The sequence below is a fragment of the Symphodus melops genome (genome assembly GCF_947650265.1).
Source record: "Symphodus melops genome assembly, chromosome: 9".
Lineage (NCBI taxonomy): Eukaryota > Metazoa > Chordata > Actinopteri > Labriformes > Labridae > Symphodus > Symphodus melops.
Window position 1 is genome coordinate 25,283,520 of NC_136699.1, and position 17,973 is coordinate 25,301,492.

Genomic DNA, 17,973 nt, shown 5'->3' on the forward strand with positions numbered 1-17,973 from the left:
TTTCCTATTCTATGAAAGACAAACCATGAAGACAGTCTTTCTGTTTCTGTTTCTTGCTGGACGCCTGGCACCAACATCAACAAACACATAACTGTAAGCTGGATCCATGTTGAATGTTAAAGATAAACATTCAATCATAAGAATGAAAATCTAAAAACAAGGTGAGCCAAGCTGGAAAAACTACGGTGAAAATATTAAGGCCACTGTGAATCCATCATTTGCTTTCCTGTCACTCACAGCAACATCTACCGGCATCCACTGAGGGTTTCTAATGACTTCTTATTTGTTTAGTCAGCCATTCGTATGCTACATGAATAAATCCAATGATTAAATGATGGAATTAAATGAATAAGATTAGGCTAAGTTCTTTCAGAGATCTGAACTCCAGACGAAGAGCCCACAGCAACCCATCACATCTTCTGCTTTAATGAAGAACAAACTAAAGATCCTCCTTCCCACTAGAGCGTTTTAATATGTTTTGATTCATGGCTTTTATTCAACACAGCCACACTATGGATCATTTTACCAGAATCCCTCTGCTAATTTTGTGATAATCATGCATCATGTTTCTTGGCAGCTGCAGGCCTGTAACCTGCTTTGGCACACAGTTGATTTTTACAGTCATGGAAATAAGGCATCAACTGAGTGGAAATGAGATGAATTAAAAACAACAGTAAGGCAGAAACTGAGCTGGGATGATAGCTGTCCAAGTTCATGTGCCAAACATGCACACTCATTGAACTCTTTTCAGCCCAGACTTCAAAAAAAAAAAAAAAAAAAAAAATCTGACATTTACAAGCTGCAGTGTCACAGTGAGTGAAGCTGTTAGGTTTTGTTTTAGGTGGACCCCAAAATGCAGAGACAGAGACGAACACAAGTGGTTTAACCAAAAGATATTTAATGTTCCAAACAAAGGAGCAGGCAGTGAAGGCAGGAGGCTGGCTGGCACAACGATCCAGGAGGCACACCAAAAAACTAGAAAAAAGGAAAAACATACGATCAGTCCAACTGTTCCAAAAAAACGAGAGCACAAAAACCACAAGAGGTTATCAAACAATATGCTGGAAGGCAATACGTGACCACTACCGAGTAATACGGAATTATCTGGCACAGGAGTAGGGTGACAGCCAGGTTTATATGGAGGGGTTGATTAGATGGGAGACAGGTGTGCCTCGTCTGCTGCCTGGAGGAGCCAGCCACACCCCCTGCCACTCACATACCTGCAGAGGGAAAAAGGACCAGAGAAGGGAGGGGGAGAAAAGACAACTCACACAGAAAAAACAAAACAGAACTGAAACCTCACAGAAGCATCAGATACACAAACTGTACACAAGAAGACCCAGCATGCATTAGGCATTGGATAACACATAATGTAGATTACAAGGTTAAACACAGAGCGGGACTGAATGAGGCGGGAACATTGGCAGGTAGGACTGATTTTAGCTGCCAGGTGAAGTCAGCGTGTGTGAGACAGGTCCACTAACAGGAGGAAGGGCCAAGAGACTAACCACCCACTCACTTTTCTTGACCCACACACACACACACACACACACACACGTGTCAATCCCTGTAGACAGCTGACAGTGACATGATGGAAACAGGCTGAGGGGGCTGCCTTCTCCTGGGTTTGCCTGAACTTAATCGCGGATAGAGAATTTCGACAGACTCAACTAATAAAATTCTGTTAGGTCGAATGACATTTGGATTGAATTTGTCGGGTTTTGTTTTGAAAGCTTCTTGTGGAGCAGCGTCCTTGGTGGAAGAGGGAAAGTTATGCAACCGATGAGAGACATGGAAGAGAAAAAACACTTTTGGAAGAGTAAAGCAAGCGGCCTCCTGCCAGCAGACGGCACAAGGGGATACATACGAGATGATGAGGTTGGGTAGATACGATGCTGCCAGCCTGTGTAATGACTTAAACATGAGCAGAGGCACTCAGTGGGGCTTGCATTAAGGGCACATAAGAGGAGGTCAAAGTGGGTGTGATTTACATCAATATTCTATCAGTGTCGTTTTGTAAAAGTTGACAGTTTTACACAGTCAGTTTGGTAAACCAGGAAGCATGACGCTACAGCAACCTTTTAGGAAATGTGTTTTGTTGAAAGGAATATGCTGGTAGTGGAAGCTACTATTGCATAAATGACTGAAGCATAGCCTCTGGTCTCATGGGATCAAATTATGATTGTTTGCCTCAATCATTTTTGTTTCAAAACGGAGGATTTTCTTTGAGTTTGATGACATCACTGTCTCACCTGCGAGGTGCCTTTTGAATTATTTTCAGCCATCGTGGGAGGATATGGAACTGGCAAAATTTCCCTCTGTTGTTCTGCCTCTCTGACTCCCTGAGCGACATCAGAGAGACAGTACGAAACAAGCAAAGATCGAGCAAAGGAGGAAACGATGTCAGGAAGTGCAAACAAACAGCTTTAAATCTGATCGGACACACGGGTGCGAACAGGAAGTGAGCAGAGGCAGAACACGGCTCAGCAGCATCAAAACCATCCTAAATATCGCCACTATCATGATCAAAACAAAGCCATCACCATCATCATGAATATCATAAAGTGTGTACAGGAGGCATTCATGAAAGAGCTGGCTCTTTTTCTTAAAGGTGCAAAGAGACTGGTAGTTTGTTCCACCACCGGGGGGCGACAGAGGAGTTTAGTTTTTGTTTTTGTTTTTCGAACATGTGAAAGAAAAAACAAGAACAAAAATAATAATGAAAAGAAAAAATAGATAATAATAATAACAAAATAAGAATAAGGGTTTTTTTGCAAATAAATAAAACAACATACAAAATGAACCAACAACATATTTAAAAAAGAAGTAGTAAGAAGAATAAACTTATCTAATACTACTCCTTCTCCACTCTCAATCTTTATCACATATTGACTTCCATAAATAAAATAAAGTTTAATTACTTGTCGAGATTTTTTTTTTTCTTAACAGCACATTATTATAATCTGTGATTACAGGCTTCCTTCTCCCTCTTTGTACTTTATGAAAATCCCTTCTTTATAAATATATATATAATTCTTGTACATGCTTCATCTCCTCTCTCATACTGTTCCACAGTCTTTACCCCCAGGATTGAAATTTAAAAACCTTTCACTGTGGTTCGCACAATAACCGTTTTCAAATCTGTTTTCCCAGGAGAAGAGTCCAGTGAGAGTCCAGGTTGGGTCAGGGGGGCGGGACGGAGTGTAGAGCTGGATCAGATAGTTTAAGTATGAAGGAGGATACATCCACCATGTAGGACGACATATTCTCTTTAAGTTGTTACTTTAAACCCCAGAAGCATAAAAAAAGGAAAAAAGTGAGAGCCAATGGCTCCCAATACGATCACGATAATTGCTGGAGACACACTCTGGGCAGCTCATGATCACCAGACTTGCAGGCTGCAGACAATTGGATATCATTAAGTACAAAATGCATTTAGCCGGGCAGAAAGAACAAAGAGGTACATTTCTGCAAAAGAAGAAGAAGCTAATAATAGCATAATAATAAAGAACATTTTCCTCCTGGAGATAAATGCTGTTAGACAATAGTATGAGGTGTGTGTGTGTGTGTGTGTGTGTGTGTGTGTGTGTGTGTGTGTGTGGGTGGATGGGTTGTGCATACGCAGCTCATTAGGATGTGTCATGCAGCAGACTATCCACCTGACATTGACTTTAATTATTATTTCCGAGATTTCACCCCTGTGTCATGCAGGTACACACACACACACACACACACACACACACACACACACGTTGTTATTGCTCCGCAGCCTTTCCACTCTTAGCCTCAGGCCTGATGAACTCTGACCACTGAAAACTCAATCCCGAACCAAGCTGAACGTCAAACCCTTTAAAAAAACAGTCTCGTCTTTGCTTTGTCTTATTTTAGTCCCAAAAATGAGAAACAACTGACGACTTTAGTCTAAACTTCTTTGGAGGAATATAAAAGTAATAATATCATATATGTCTTTCAAAGATGCTGTCACTGTTGTGTTTCTGGTTCACTTTCAATCCGTTTCTGGGTCAAAGCCAGAACACTGTTTACCTGTCAGTTTCAGCTCTAGATGGAGACTCAGACTTTTGGTGTCTCAAATGGGACGTTCTTGTTCACAACGCTGTGCAGATCTGACAGCAATCAACAAAGGCTGGCAGACGAGAGGAGAGGAGCAGCGAGGCCTGCTGTAAAGGGCACTTAGGGGTGCAGGGATCAGGCCTCAGTCCCTGTTCTCAGAGGGCAGGAGAGGGAGGTGCTGATTTAATGGGTGTGTGTGATGTCCTCTTCTGTTAGTGTGTGTGTGGGGAGACCAATTATTCTGGCAGCGGTTTCAGTTATGCGTGTAAGTTTGACCAGGTTTGTGACTGTGGGCAGAATGATGCTTGGATACAACAGGAAGCGACTGATCGAGCGTTTCATGCCGAACATGAGGACGGAGGAGAAGAGGCGTGTCCACGGACCTTGAATCATGCATTGTGCATGATTAGGTACAAAACACCCAAAACACACTAAGGAGCAGAGAAAACCAGAAAAAGCAGAATATGGGACCTTTAATATTTGCAGTCTATGGGTAAGGCATATACAGCCACAGTGTCCTGTATTCTGCAGGTAGCAAAGCCGGGATTCTCAAAATCAGGATACAGGCTTCTTTCTGTTTCTGGGGAAACACAAGTCCATTTAAACACACTCAGAGACTGATTGTGTTTATCTGTGTTCCTTCAAATATTTATTTCCAATGAAGTGCTAACGTTGGTCATGTTCTCTTCTTCTCTGGTGGGATACAGTCTCATCCTTTCCCTCACTCAAGCTTCTTATAATCGACCGACAGAGAGAGAGAGAGAGAGAGAGAGAGAGAGACAATACGTCTGAAGAGAACAATGATTGTACTGAAAAGCTCTGAACACAATAAACGATGTTGACATTCAAATAAGCAGACGTTGAAATTGACTAGAATGACATGCCCTCGAGGAAACGCAGAGATTTGAACAAAGCTGTTCAGTCTTGATGAGTCTGAGTTTGAAGGACGAGCAGATCCAGTTAGTGATGTTTATTTGTCTTTTTAACTCTCTGGTTAAACCGGCAGAAATCATTTATAATAATAAAAAAAAAACAACATCTAGATCAGTACAATAGCTGTCGTTGCATGTCTGAGGTACATTAGGCTGATACTTACTGTTGCATTATTATCACAACTCTAATTAGTTGTTTTTGTGTAAAATCCTGGATCATTAGCTGCTGAGATCACGAGGGCGAAATGTCACGATGAAAACAGAGCATACAAAGTGCAGCACTGCCTTCAGTTTACAGACCGGTCTGCCTTTGGTCAGCAGTTTTTGGGTTTAGTCCACAACTAGCTTTTAATATAAGATCTGCAGCCACAACTGAACCGTTTAAGACGTTTAAAAAATTTATATATATATTTTATTTGTCGAGTGTTTTTCCCCACAGCAGTGTCTAAAATGATGATTTTTGTTTTGCGTTTTAACTTATTTTTAGATTTGCTTTCATGTTTTTTATGATGTTTGGATGAAATGTATTCGACTTAACTTAATGTGCAGCACTTCGGTCCGTGTTGGCTGTAATACATGGGCTCTATTAATAAACTTTGCTTGACTAGTCCTAAATAAAAGCCTTTATTAACATGTTCACTTGAAAACAGTTCAACTTTTGAAACAGCGCCTCGCTCGTCAACGTCACTGCTTGATCACCAACCAATCAGAATCCAGACCAGGCGGGACTTTAACAAAATCAGCATCGTAAACAACAATGGCGGAGGAGATGTTAGCTCAGCTTGTCTCTTCGAGGGTAAGATTTTCAGACCAAGAGCTGCCGCTAATGCCACGCCAGGACTCGCTATTATTCTGTTCTTCACACACCTCGCAGAAAAGGAAGCAGAAGGTAACCTAGCATCAATTAGCGCTGGTGAGAAGTGCTCTGAAACGACGGTGAGTCACCCCCCCCCCCTAAAATTTTTTTTTTTTAAAATTAAAAATGGTGTCCGTAAAAACAGAATCTACCAGAGACCAGATTCAAACTAAAACCCTGGTGTATACAAAATTGAGACGGAACAGCACATGCCAAAAATAAAAATACAATGAAAAAGTAGCGTGTAACTTTCCATCCAAAACAAAGGAAACCTTCTGCAATAAGTCAGATTCAAAAGCTCGCTGCTGCAGTTGTAGCATGAGTTCAACATGGACCCTGAAAACAAAGGCGAGCAAGCACCAGCGCATCCTGATGTCTGCCCTTCAGTCTCAGACGCTCGGGTTCAGGAGGGAGCCATGGATGCTACATCTCTTTCATCATCTGTCATCTTTTTTTTTTTTATGATAACACACCTTGTTCTGTGTCCAGCAGCATCAACAACAAATCTGTTGTTCTGAGAGACAGATGACTTCTTTAAGTCTCATTTCCTTTTATTCCTGTGCTCACTTTGCTCTTCCTCATACCCCCTACCAGCTCGCTGACATCCCATAATTTCCCTGCGGGCTGACGTCTGAGCGTGGGAGCGATGGGCTGACTGAGGGAGCGGAAATGAGGGGTCACGAGTGAGATACAGAACAGAGTCACAAGAGAAAGGTGGAAAATAAGGAGAAGTCGAGGGAGGCTTTTGCTGATATCCTGCCAAGCGTGATCATAACACTGGGCCTTTTTTTTTCTTCCTGTCCTCTTACATGCTCCTCATACGGCATCGCTCCTCAGCTCTCACAGATCTCCCGTGGTTCAAAACCTTTTTAGAAAAAAAAAATAAGGAGGACAGAAAAGTAAAAAATGAAAAGAACCTTTTTTTGTCTGAAGCTTCCAGCAGAGTCATTTCAGGGTCTGCAGGTTTTGCAGGTTGGAAGAGGTAGAATACTGGTCAAGCTGTTGACTATTATGGACAATGTCTCCCATCTGCGTTAACCTCAGCTGAAGACTCCCATCCCTTATGCTCACAAGAACCACACAGAGAGAACTTCTTACCAACATCCATAAGGTTGGATACAGCAGACACTGAACTCGACTCGTTCAGTGCTCGTTAGACGACCCATGACCTTTGACTTGAACGCCTCCACACTTGAACTCTTGGACTAGATGTGTAAAATGTTTATATTACAAACACATTACATCTGTCACGATCCACTGAAGGGTTAAAAAAAAACAACAACTCAGCTGTTCTGCTGACCTTTTGATGACACGTTGCCTACGACAGCCAATGAGAGCCTTTGTTGGAAGAAGGTCCCCGCCCCTTTTTCTAATGACATTTTTTCACATGCATTTGACAGAACGTGGACGTGCTGCTTCTGTCGATACTTCAGCTGATTTCTTCATGCACATACTAATATGATTAGTGTGTCATGTGACTGAGCCAATGTCACAAACTGCTCTTAAACAAGGTTACACTTTTAAATGACTGTGCCCGTCTCATGTTGATGGTGTTTGACATTCAAGTTTGAAAACTGAGTAATGAAAAACGTTTTTTCTTATTATTTTGTTATTTGGGTCTTTTTGCCTTATTGGACAGGACAGCTGAAGAGAGACAGCGTTCATATCGACCCGTATCCCGTGCTACAAATCACTTTATCTTGGTTTATCTCTCTCATCTTTCCCGTCTGTAGCTCATACAATATTCAGAGTCCTTACACGGTCAAAAAGCAGAGAGTCGCAGCTCCTGGATACACTTTTTATTCTGTCTCCTTCATGTTTCACGTCTTGTGTTATATGTCCTTCTTGTCCTTCCCCTCAGTGTCTCCTGATGTGTGTCCTGTTGTCTCCACCTCCCTTCAGTATTTAGTCTCAGTGTTTCCCTCCCTCTGTGCCGGGTCGTCTTGTACCTTGCGTCAGCGTCCCTAGCATTCTTCTGATAGCCTTTATCGATCCGACCTGCTTTCTGAGTAGTGACTGAGGCCTTGTCCACAAGTAGCCGGGGTTTTGTAAAAACAAATATCCTGCTTCCTCTGTCTAGAAAAAAACCTATGTGCACACGACCTCGTTTAAAAAAAAATAAATTCAGCCACGTAACCGCAGAAGTGCGTTTTAAAGCACATTCAGACTGTTTCCCAATGTAAACACGACCCCGGTTATCGACGTCCACACTTCACTAATCTTCACTTTGGTCGGAGGTTTTTAAAAGCTGGACGGGGCCTTCGTCTTTAGCCTCTGGTTTTTAGATCCCTCTGCCTGGAGCTTTTGGGTTTCTATGTCCTGATCCTGCTTGTTATTAAACAGACTTTAAATCTTCCTTCCACGGCTCTATTAGTCTCATGCTACACTGGACTATAATAGTTTCTTATGATGTTGTTTTTGTCTATTTCCTTCTGATTGTATTTACCTGCACTGTTCAGCACTTTAGATCACCTGTGTGTGTAAAGTGCTGAATAAATGAAGCTTAGTTGACTGCAACCTCTGTACATACTTAAACACCAGGCTCAACATGTTCATTCACTTTGAAAATAAAAGGTCAACTTATAATACAAATTATAAATCCTGCTCCAAAGAAGAGGCAGCAAGCCCGTCCTGAACGTCACCTGCACAGCTGGAAGGTTAACAGATGTAAAACAATGGATCAAATTAGTGACAGTGTGTGCCACTGGGTTGATTAACATTGTTAATCCTCTGGGTGTGCTGCAGTGAATCTTAAAGTAGTTCACACTTAATTAATCTTCATTAAAGTGGTGTAACTGTGATTGAGCTGCGTCGCACGTCAAGGTGAAAACTACGTGTAATAGTTTGATACTTAATTAATCAGATCCAGTGTTGGGTGTCAAGTGTCAGCGACTAAATGATTGATATTCACTTTCACACTCTTTTTGCCTGATTTGATTCTCTATGACGTGTTTTGTCAAGTTTGGCTCCTGGTAACTTATTTTCCCGCCGATTTTCTAATGAATGGAATAAAACGAAAACAGCTTTTATAAAAAAATAAAAAAAATCTTCTCCTGTTCGAAACGTATCGCTTCCATGAGTCACCAACGCGCTTCATCTCCCTTAAAAAATCGTAATAAAACCTTCTTCCACTCAGTTGCTGTGACTAACACAGAAACAGCTCGAATACATTGTGACCATTCTCTACGTTTAATGAGGTATTAGATGGGAATGTACTAATGTGTTTGATGTATCACCAAAACAAACCTCACAATTAAGCGTGCTCTTAAAAAGTGAGTCATCCATTACAGGAGGTACCAAAAACAGCAGCTGGGCCTCCGGAGGAGAAGACACAGATGTAGAGCTTCATTTCTTCCCTGATTCCTGCTGTGACTAAATGTTTGTAGCACTTTGTTTTGATTTTTCAGCGTCCCTTTGCTGTCCTCAGCTCCTGCTGGTGAGCCCACAGACAGTGACAATGCTTTCTGCTCTTTATCGTTTCATAACGGAGAAATGAGAGTCAAGGGACAGATTCATCACGTTAAATAACGTTCAAACCGTTTGTCCATGATGTACAGTGTACGGATAATAAGTGTTTAACAACTGTGGTTTGTAAAAAAGGATTTAAGCATCAGCGCCTTGGAGAGGTTGTTTCCATGGTTACTCTGTTTTCCTGACAATTAGTCACATTTTTTTTGTCATAGTTAGGCTGGTCATGTGACTTTTATTTTAAAATATAGGCTGCGTGCGTTCTGACTGACACGTCACGACATGTCAGACTAGACGCACGATTGTTCGCCCTCCTTTTCTCACATTTGGGATTCACTTTAATTTGAGTCATTTCTCTCGTGAGTTTTTGTTCATGGATCATTTCAGTCTTCAAACACTCCGACAACATCACCCTGTGATTTTTCTCCATGCTCCCTGTTGTCACAGTGACGGGCAGAACACAGGGAGGGAGGACCTAATTGCAGGTAAAACTAAAATATTTAATGAACAAAAAAGGCAACAAATGTGCTCCAAACAAATATCATCAAAATCAGACAGAAGAAAAACCAGACAAAGACAAACGACACACTAAACCGACAGACTGCAAACAACAATGAACCGACACAGACGGTAACAAACACAGAGACTAAATAGACCTGAGGTCATCAGACACAGGTGAGACTAATGACACAGGTGAGGACAATCAGGGCAATCACACAGGAGGGAAACACAAGGAACAAAGAACACAAGACCAGAACACTGAGGACAAAAGTAAAACCAGACACTGACACCACCTAAACCAGATATTACAAAATAAAACAGGAAACACTAAAGACTAGACTTAAAACACAAGACATGAAATAAACTTACAGGTAACAAAGGAGGACACAGGGAAACACACTAAAGACTGAAGTAAACACAAGGAAACATTAAAGCACAGAAGGGAAATGTGCATGATGAGAGAATTTTCAACACTTTGTCGAAACATTCGTAACAGTTGTGTGTTTGCTGACTTTTAAATTCTCGTTTCTCACACACGTAGAATGAGCTTTTGTAATAATGACATAACGTTATAAATATGTGGGTCATGTTAGGGAATAATGAGCATCGTGATAAAGTACTGTACGGTAAGAAGTCACCTGAGGTAAACGTTCAACATCAGGTGAGGCGACTGTAGTCTGAAGTCGAGTATGTTCAGAGCAGAAGGAAAAAACATATCAAACGTGCCAACAGCGTTGTTTTCTGTTTCCTCTTCTGGGAGTTTTGGATATTTTTCTAAAAGCTTCCAATTTCCATAAACAGTATAAAAAAAAAAAATCTGTTTTCAGTCGGTGGCAAAGTCAAAGCAACACTTTTTCCTGTTGTCCAAAAATATCATTCACTCTTCAGGTGTGTGTGTGTGTGTGTGTGTGTGTGTGTGTGTGTGTGTGTGTGGAACATATGAACATCAGGTACCAGAGCAAAGACGCAAACTAAGATTATACATTTTATCAAAAAAAAAATAAAAAAACCCAACAGAAAATGAGGACTATACACACGAGCTGAAGTCAAGTCAGTTTCTTGCTCTTTATTCCAAAGACATCATCATTGTTCATATACCTACAATGCTTATATATAAGTGAGTGTAGAAGATACTGAGCATGTATTGTAAGTGCTGTATCGACCCTAAGCTCGGGCTAATGCGTCTTGACGAGCAGTTCAGTGCAGTCATTATTTTAAAAGCCCAGCAATCACGTTGCTTTAAAGAGGGTATATTATACATCTTTTCCAGCTTTTCAAACAGCTGCCCTGTGCTCTCAATGAAACATCTGTGTTTCTGAGCTTTGGTCCAAATATAACATGAATCAATCATCAGAGGAGGTTTGTGACCCTGTAGAAACCAGCTCTGTCAGAACGCTCCGTTTAGGTGTGTGTGTCTCTTTAAATGCAATAAGCCCCGCCCCCTGAGTTTTCCCAGTAGACTTCACTCCTCTATAGAGACAATAGAAATGGCAGACCTGCAGACCTGTTTATTTTTTTTGTTTTGTTTTTTTCAAAACCAGAATCCCACTTGATAAAATTAAACAAAGAGCATTTTTCTGAGGTTGCTCAAATTTATGTTAAAAAACACAGTCAAAGTGGATTTTTCATAATATGTCCCCTTTAATAGCCAATGAACCCGTGCTGCCGTGTTCTTATCTTGAGGATGCAGAAATCCACTACACGTGCTCCTGATATTAAGAGGAGCCTTTAGAAAGATGGGGCTACATTGGTAAGTTCACGGAGCTTGTTGCCCACACACAGATATCCTGCACAACAGAACATCCTGTTTGATCATATCGCTGTCTGTCTATCTGTAGTAAGGAGTACATTTGCACTTTTATGCCGCATGCAGAAATATTAACTGCTGCTTTCTTAATCTGAAAAGACACTGATCCATATGTGGGGATGCTTCCGTTAAATCATCATCATATTTCACAGAGTATCCTGTAAGTCTTCTGTGTGTTCAGCGATCAACACAATGAAACAAGACCGACGACAGCTGGCACTTTTGATTGGTCTGATTCATACATGTACTCCTAAATCACAACTAATAAAACAATTGAATCACCTTATAAGTAAGTAACTAAATAAGTTTATACATAACACTTTGTTACACGGTGCTTCACAAAGGGAAAAAGTAATGGAACATAAATAAAAACAGGAAAAACACACGTGCAAAAAAGGAGGCATGTTACCTCACAACATCACACTTCAGTTAATGTCATCTTCTTCCATCAAAATAAGGAACTTAAGTTATAATTTCTCCCACAAAACAAGTGAAGCATCTCCGTCTGGAGACTTCATTTCTCATTTAATGGAAAGCTGCGTCACCAGTGAGTTGACGTTACCGACACATTTGCCGTTACTACGGCAACTCGTGCAGATAGCTTGAGCCAGTCTGGACATAAGTCTCATTTTGGCAGACAGCCTTGTCTTAAAGATCTGATTTTAGATACATTTCTTATATGCCGCCAGTCAACAAACCATCAACAATGATGTCAAGACATTAATCCAATTGGGTTTCTTTACAGTTTAAAACCCTTCCAGCCTCTTCACCATACAGAGCACTGTCCTAATTGGATTTGACAGTGATTGGCTCCTCTCGCAGGCTAACTCTATCACGGGCAGGGTAGAGAACTTAAGCCTGGACTACATTAGCCGACACTCTCAGCTCCGGGGTGAAGACGAAGCATTTAAGGACAACTTCAGCCACAGCAAGTGACAGCAGAGTGATGGAGCTTATAATGCACTTCTGTGAACACAGTCACACAGACACTTTGAGCTTTCACTTCAAGATATGAGAAGGGCCGTCAGTAATGGCCACCGCTAAAAGCCACTTGATGTGATGTAGCTAAAGTACTACTAGATCCAACAGCCAATAATTAAAGCTTATCAGACATGTTTTTACTCTCCTGTTTGAATGATTTAAGGTGAATACAACCAGCAGTCTGCTCGGTGTCACCTCAGTTATTTTCAGGCCGTACACAAACACGGATTCAGACGCTGATTGGGGATTTTTTCCCCCCATAATTCTGTGCAAGAGCTTTCTTATTATATCGTGTGAAAGGACTCGTCACCTGTACCTGTGTCACTGGTCACCTTACATATCGGGAAATCTTGTTTGATGGCCTTTAGTCTGTCATATGCAGTTAAAGGACAGTCTTCACACAGCTGAAAAATCGTTTTAGATTTTCTGAACTCAGTTTGAGACATTTCTGTGAAGATCGGTAAAACAGCGCTCTGGACATGTAACCTCACAGTGGCCCAGTGTGGCTTCAGGCAAGAAATACCTGTGAGACGTGAGCTTTTGATTTTGCTTTTTGTTCTTTTTGTTTAATAAAATGAATGCTCATGATGCAGGTTTCCATGTGGTGGACACTGTAGCTTCAGTGTTTAGCCAGCTCTGCATGTGGTGGACACTGTAGCTTCAGTGTTTAGCCAGCTCTGCATGTGGTGGACACTGTAGCTTCAGTGTTTAGCCAGCTCTGCATGTGGTGGACACTGTAGCTTCAGTGTTTAGCCAGCTCTGCATGGGTCTGTAAAGCTTTCTGAGTTCTAACCTCTCTCCATGTTTCAAAAGCTTCTCCAACATTGATCCTAGTTTCAGCAGCTTTCTGCTGCTGGAGCTTATTAGAAACATGCAGAGGCTTTTGGTTTTCCATGATAACTGGTCTCATATATATATATATGAACCATTGGGGGGCCCAAACCGGCTGTGTGAGGGGGCTTTTAAAACCGCCTACCTGCTCTGGTCCAAAGAAAGACAAACCTTTGCAGGCTTTAATCTAAACTTATCTTTGAAGTTTTAAAACAACTTAGAGTGTGTTGGTGAGTCATAACACATCAATTATCGTTTAGTCTATGATTCTATGGATTTGCCCCAAACAGAAAAAAAGCTGAAAATGAAATCTGTCTGAACAGGATGTTGGCCAGACGGACCTTCCAGAACAAATGTAACCTGAGCTCACTGATTCGTCTGGTTACCAACCCAGCTCACGGCTCATTATCAGATTTAAAAAAAAAACTGTTTTCATTTGATTTGGCGGGCTTTGTTGGCCAAGTGTGCCAATCTGTCTGATCATAAAGTTGTATTTTTTTAGTTTTAAAAGAGCACGACAGAACTGTTTCAGAAACATTAGGACGAGTCCTGCTGGTACTGTTCAGATGATGAATAGCATTATAAAGACTGTCACACTTTGTTATCTCTGCTGTACACACCTTACTTAATATTTGAGAACAAAATGAGAAAACTTTCTCTGACACTCTGAACTTTGCAGCAGGCTCGGTATCTTTTCTGGATTTGATGAGAATGAATTTAGAGAACTGATCAAAGCAGCATAAATGTTTTCTCTTTCTACCCGAGCCGTATTAAAGCGGCGTTTCCTCTAACTCTGCCTCTATGTTTAATCATCTTTGTTTCAAAATGCATGCCTTGTCTCTGGACATCAAGTGAAGTCTTTATTCAGGCTGAGTGCGTACTTTAAACACATCAGTGTGTTGCTCCTCTCTGTCCTGTGTGAGAGTGTCGAGAGCACCGGTTCCAAACCAGGGGTCCGGACCTCCTTAAGAGGGTCACCGATGATCTCAAGGGGGGCACCAGGCTTTGTCTGCTCGGAGGTTATCAAAATGATTAACAACATTTATGCTAAGGTTTTCAGGACGGACAAACGAGCAGCCACACTCACAGTCAGACCGTAGGACCGTTTAGAGTCACCAGTTAACCCAACAAGCAGGAAGCAGGAGCACCTGGAGAGAACACATGCACAGAGAGGCTCCTGTCAGACAGGGATTCAAACCAGGGACGGCCTTACTGTGAGGCACAAACCACTGCACCACCATGCAGAAACAGAGTATTTTCTCTGCACTAACATAAACCTTTCTGTTTTAATCCAATCCTGACTTTTAGCTTTTGACATTTAGAATTTGCAAGACATTAAAATAAATGTGCTCAGCCTTTCTGTGACTCACGTCCTGAATTCCTCTATCACCCCCATCACCAGGGTCGAGAGCAGGGGTGTCCAAAGGGTGCGGCCCTCGACTTCAATAGAAGAATCAGAAGATTTTGGCCCGAGGCCTCATTCAGATGGCATCTTTTGTTATTTTATTCTTTTTCATGTTAGCAAGGGCTGAAAGATATTCAAATCATCAAACATTCAAATCCTCATCAAATAGAAAATGTCCATTACAAATAGCTTTGACTATTTTCCACATTTTTTTGTTAACTATGAAAATGAACCTTCGCAACAAGCAGACTGTTGCTTAACCATTTAATAACCTGTGCTAAATACAGAAAGCTTTTAAAAAAAAATTAACCAGGTTACAGACTTGATTCTCAGAAAAAGAAATTTAAAAAAAAACAGATGAAGAAGAACAAAAATATCAATGCATTTAATTTCCTTTTATTAAAGGGTTTCTCTTGCAAACCTTTTGATTTTGATCTACAAAGCCTAACTATTGAAAAAAACTGTAATTATTTATTGCGTATTTACTATTATTTTTGAAGGGGTCAAAAAACAATATTATTTAAAATATTTAAAAAAATATATAAAACTTAACACAACAATTTTGGCCAGCAAGAAAACAAGTTTGGACACCACTGCTCTACAGTATCCTATCCTGCTGTCGGCCTTGTTAGCTCTATGAGTGCATGGAGTCATCATTACAAGAGTCTATTTACCAAAGACATTACATATTTATCTTACACTATTTTCAGATGAATTAATGAAGAATACTTATATATACATATAACGAGGTTTGTGAATAGGGTCGTACATTTTAGTGAGAAAGGGTTTAAGTTGTATTTTTAACTCAAGGTGGCCTCCTGTCTAGTTCAGATGTGTGTTGCTGTCCATGGTGCTGAAATCTTCTTTGCACAGAGGCTGTCTGTCTGCTGAGCTCACGAAAACCTTCAGCACTGAAACAACTCAGTTTGACCTCTGTGTAGTCTTTAAAGTGCTTCTGAAGTTTAACATTCAAGATAGAGATACAGTGGAGATATGTGTTCAAGAGCATGACACACCATCATCACAAACATATATTATTATTTCACACATGCACATATTTACCCACCCTTTGGGTTTTTTTGTGGCTTGGGCAGACGTGCCCGCGACGTGCATATCAACCTGACCTGAGACATCGGGAGCGGAGACACCATCATGCCCACGCCACGTCCCTGTAACCGGACTGATTCAACCTTGATTGACAGCTTGGGCTACGTGATGCCCTCTTTAGTATTTAGGCTAACAGTGAATCAAGCTTTTCTTTGTGTTGCTTGTGCGCTCACAGAAGTGTGTGCTAAGACAAATCTGAAGGGGGTTAAGAATATCTGAAGTGGTGACTAGATTTGATGGAGGATGCTGAAGTGTAATCATCAAAATGTTCAGTTCTTTGAATAGAAGGAACAGTCTGTATAACATGTGGCTGTAAAAGAAGACGTATGTGATGGAGAGAGAGAGGGAGAGAGAGGGGGGGGAGATTGTAAACTAACAGATGGCCTTGTTCTCTCAGACAGATAAAGTACAAATGCAGCAGATGAAAGCAAACTGCCTCCAAGTGTTGTCGAGATGGAGCATTCATAAGAAAGACAGAGACATGAGGTCACGGTGACCTTGACGCTTCAGCAGGGTTTTTGTTAGCCACACCATTTGTGTTTCCTAAAAGATCTTCTGCCAAGAGACGATATACAGTTTATAAACTAAAATCATACAACAGCCTGTTTTTTTTCTGATTATGTTGCACATCGGACAACTTGATCTTGCACTGCTATAGCTTACCTGTGTCATCTTTATACGGTGCGGCCACCTTGTACGTCTTTCACCTCTTAGTTCAAGTGGAAACTAACGAGGACTGCCCCTCTGCGTCGGTGGGTTAAAAGCTCAGGAGGCCCCAAACCTTCATCGAGGTGATCCGACACAACTACAACCCAGCCGTCACCATCAGCCCCTTACTGTTTACTTTGTTTAAACGGATGCATCTTCACCCACTGTGAGGCACACGAGCTGCCTCATATCCATAATCACAGGGACATTTTCAACATGGTAAGTAACGCTAACGTGATTATTAGATCATTAATGCACCAATTAGAAAGTGTGACTTTGTTAACACGTCGTCCACATCTTCAGGCATCGAGAAGAAGAGCATGAAAAATGTCTTGTTTTTCTTTCAGATATGTAAATGTCTTAAGCTCCCTCCATGGAAATCCACTGTGATGATCAGTATGGAGCACACTGTTTGGTGTTTTGCATGAAGTCCCCGTGAAGGGCAGACAGAGGCGGGTCATGTGTTGGGTGGTAATAATATGGTTAAAGCAGATAATGCATGGATGGACCTCAAATCTGAACCAATGTTGTACTTCACAAAGAGCGCTCCAGAGATCAGCCTTTGTTTCTCCGTGTCACGTCTGAAAACAGACGAGCTGGAGGCTTTTAGTACACAGTCGACTGTATTGGACAAACGACCACTTAGAAAGCAAATTATAATCTGCTTTATTCTGCACACAAAGACCAAGAGCGAGTCCATTTAGATTCAAAATGAGAATTTCTTACAAGAAAAAAACCACTTAATTCCCTGTAAATTGCATTATTGTAACACCCTCTGCATTAGCAACTCGTGTCAAACAAAAGCTTGTGTCGGTATTTGGACATAAACATAGAAACACATGTATTAAAAACAAGAAACAAATTAGTCAGGGTTAAAATAAGAGCTGTGTAGTACTCTAAAACCATGCAGCAACAAGGATTCATGGAAATAATCAGGAGCAATCTGAAAGATATGTACTTATTTGAATGATAAAATGACCGTAATGTATAATCAGACATTAAGGAAACGTCCTATGGAAAAGTTTCTGTCACCAACTCAGCAGCCAGTTTGTCCTCAGTCTAAGTTTAGATTCCTGTCCTGGGTGGTCTGGGTTTGTTTTGGTAGTTTTAAGGCCCCTCCACACAGGCTTTTTGGATGCACCCTTGGTTTGTCAAACAACAAACCAAGCGAACTGGTTCAGATAAAACTGATTCTGCCTGCTCGACCAAAAAAAGCCTCTACATTTTTTCTAAATAGCGCCACGAGCAGAAACTAAGATAAATATTTGAGATGCTTTTAAATAATGAAGATATAACAGAAAGCAGA

General features: G+C 41.1%; 1 long non-coding RNA gene across 1 annotated transcript; it reads right to left on the bottom strand.

Annotated features, from left to right (window-relative positions):
* Positions 1 to 881: 881 nt before the first annotated feature.
* LOC306828850 lies at positions 882 to 1,286 on the bottom strand. The gene is made up of 2 exons (XR_013779794.1): positions 1,087 to 1,286; positions 882 to 975 (listed from the first exon to the last, which is right to left on the bottom strand). It is a non-coding gene; the product is annotated as an uncharacterized lncRNA (long non-coding RNA).
* Between the last annotated feature and the right edge of the window lie 16,687 nt (positions 1,287 to 17,973).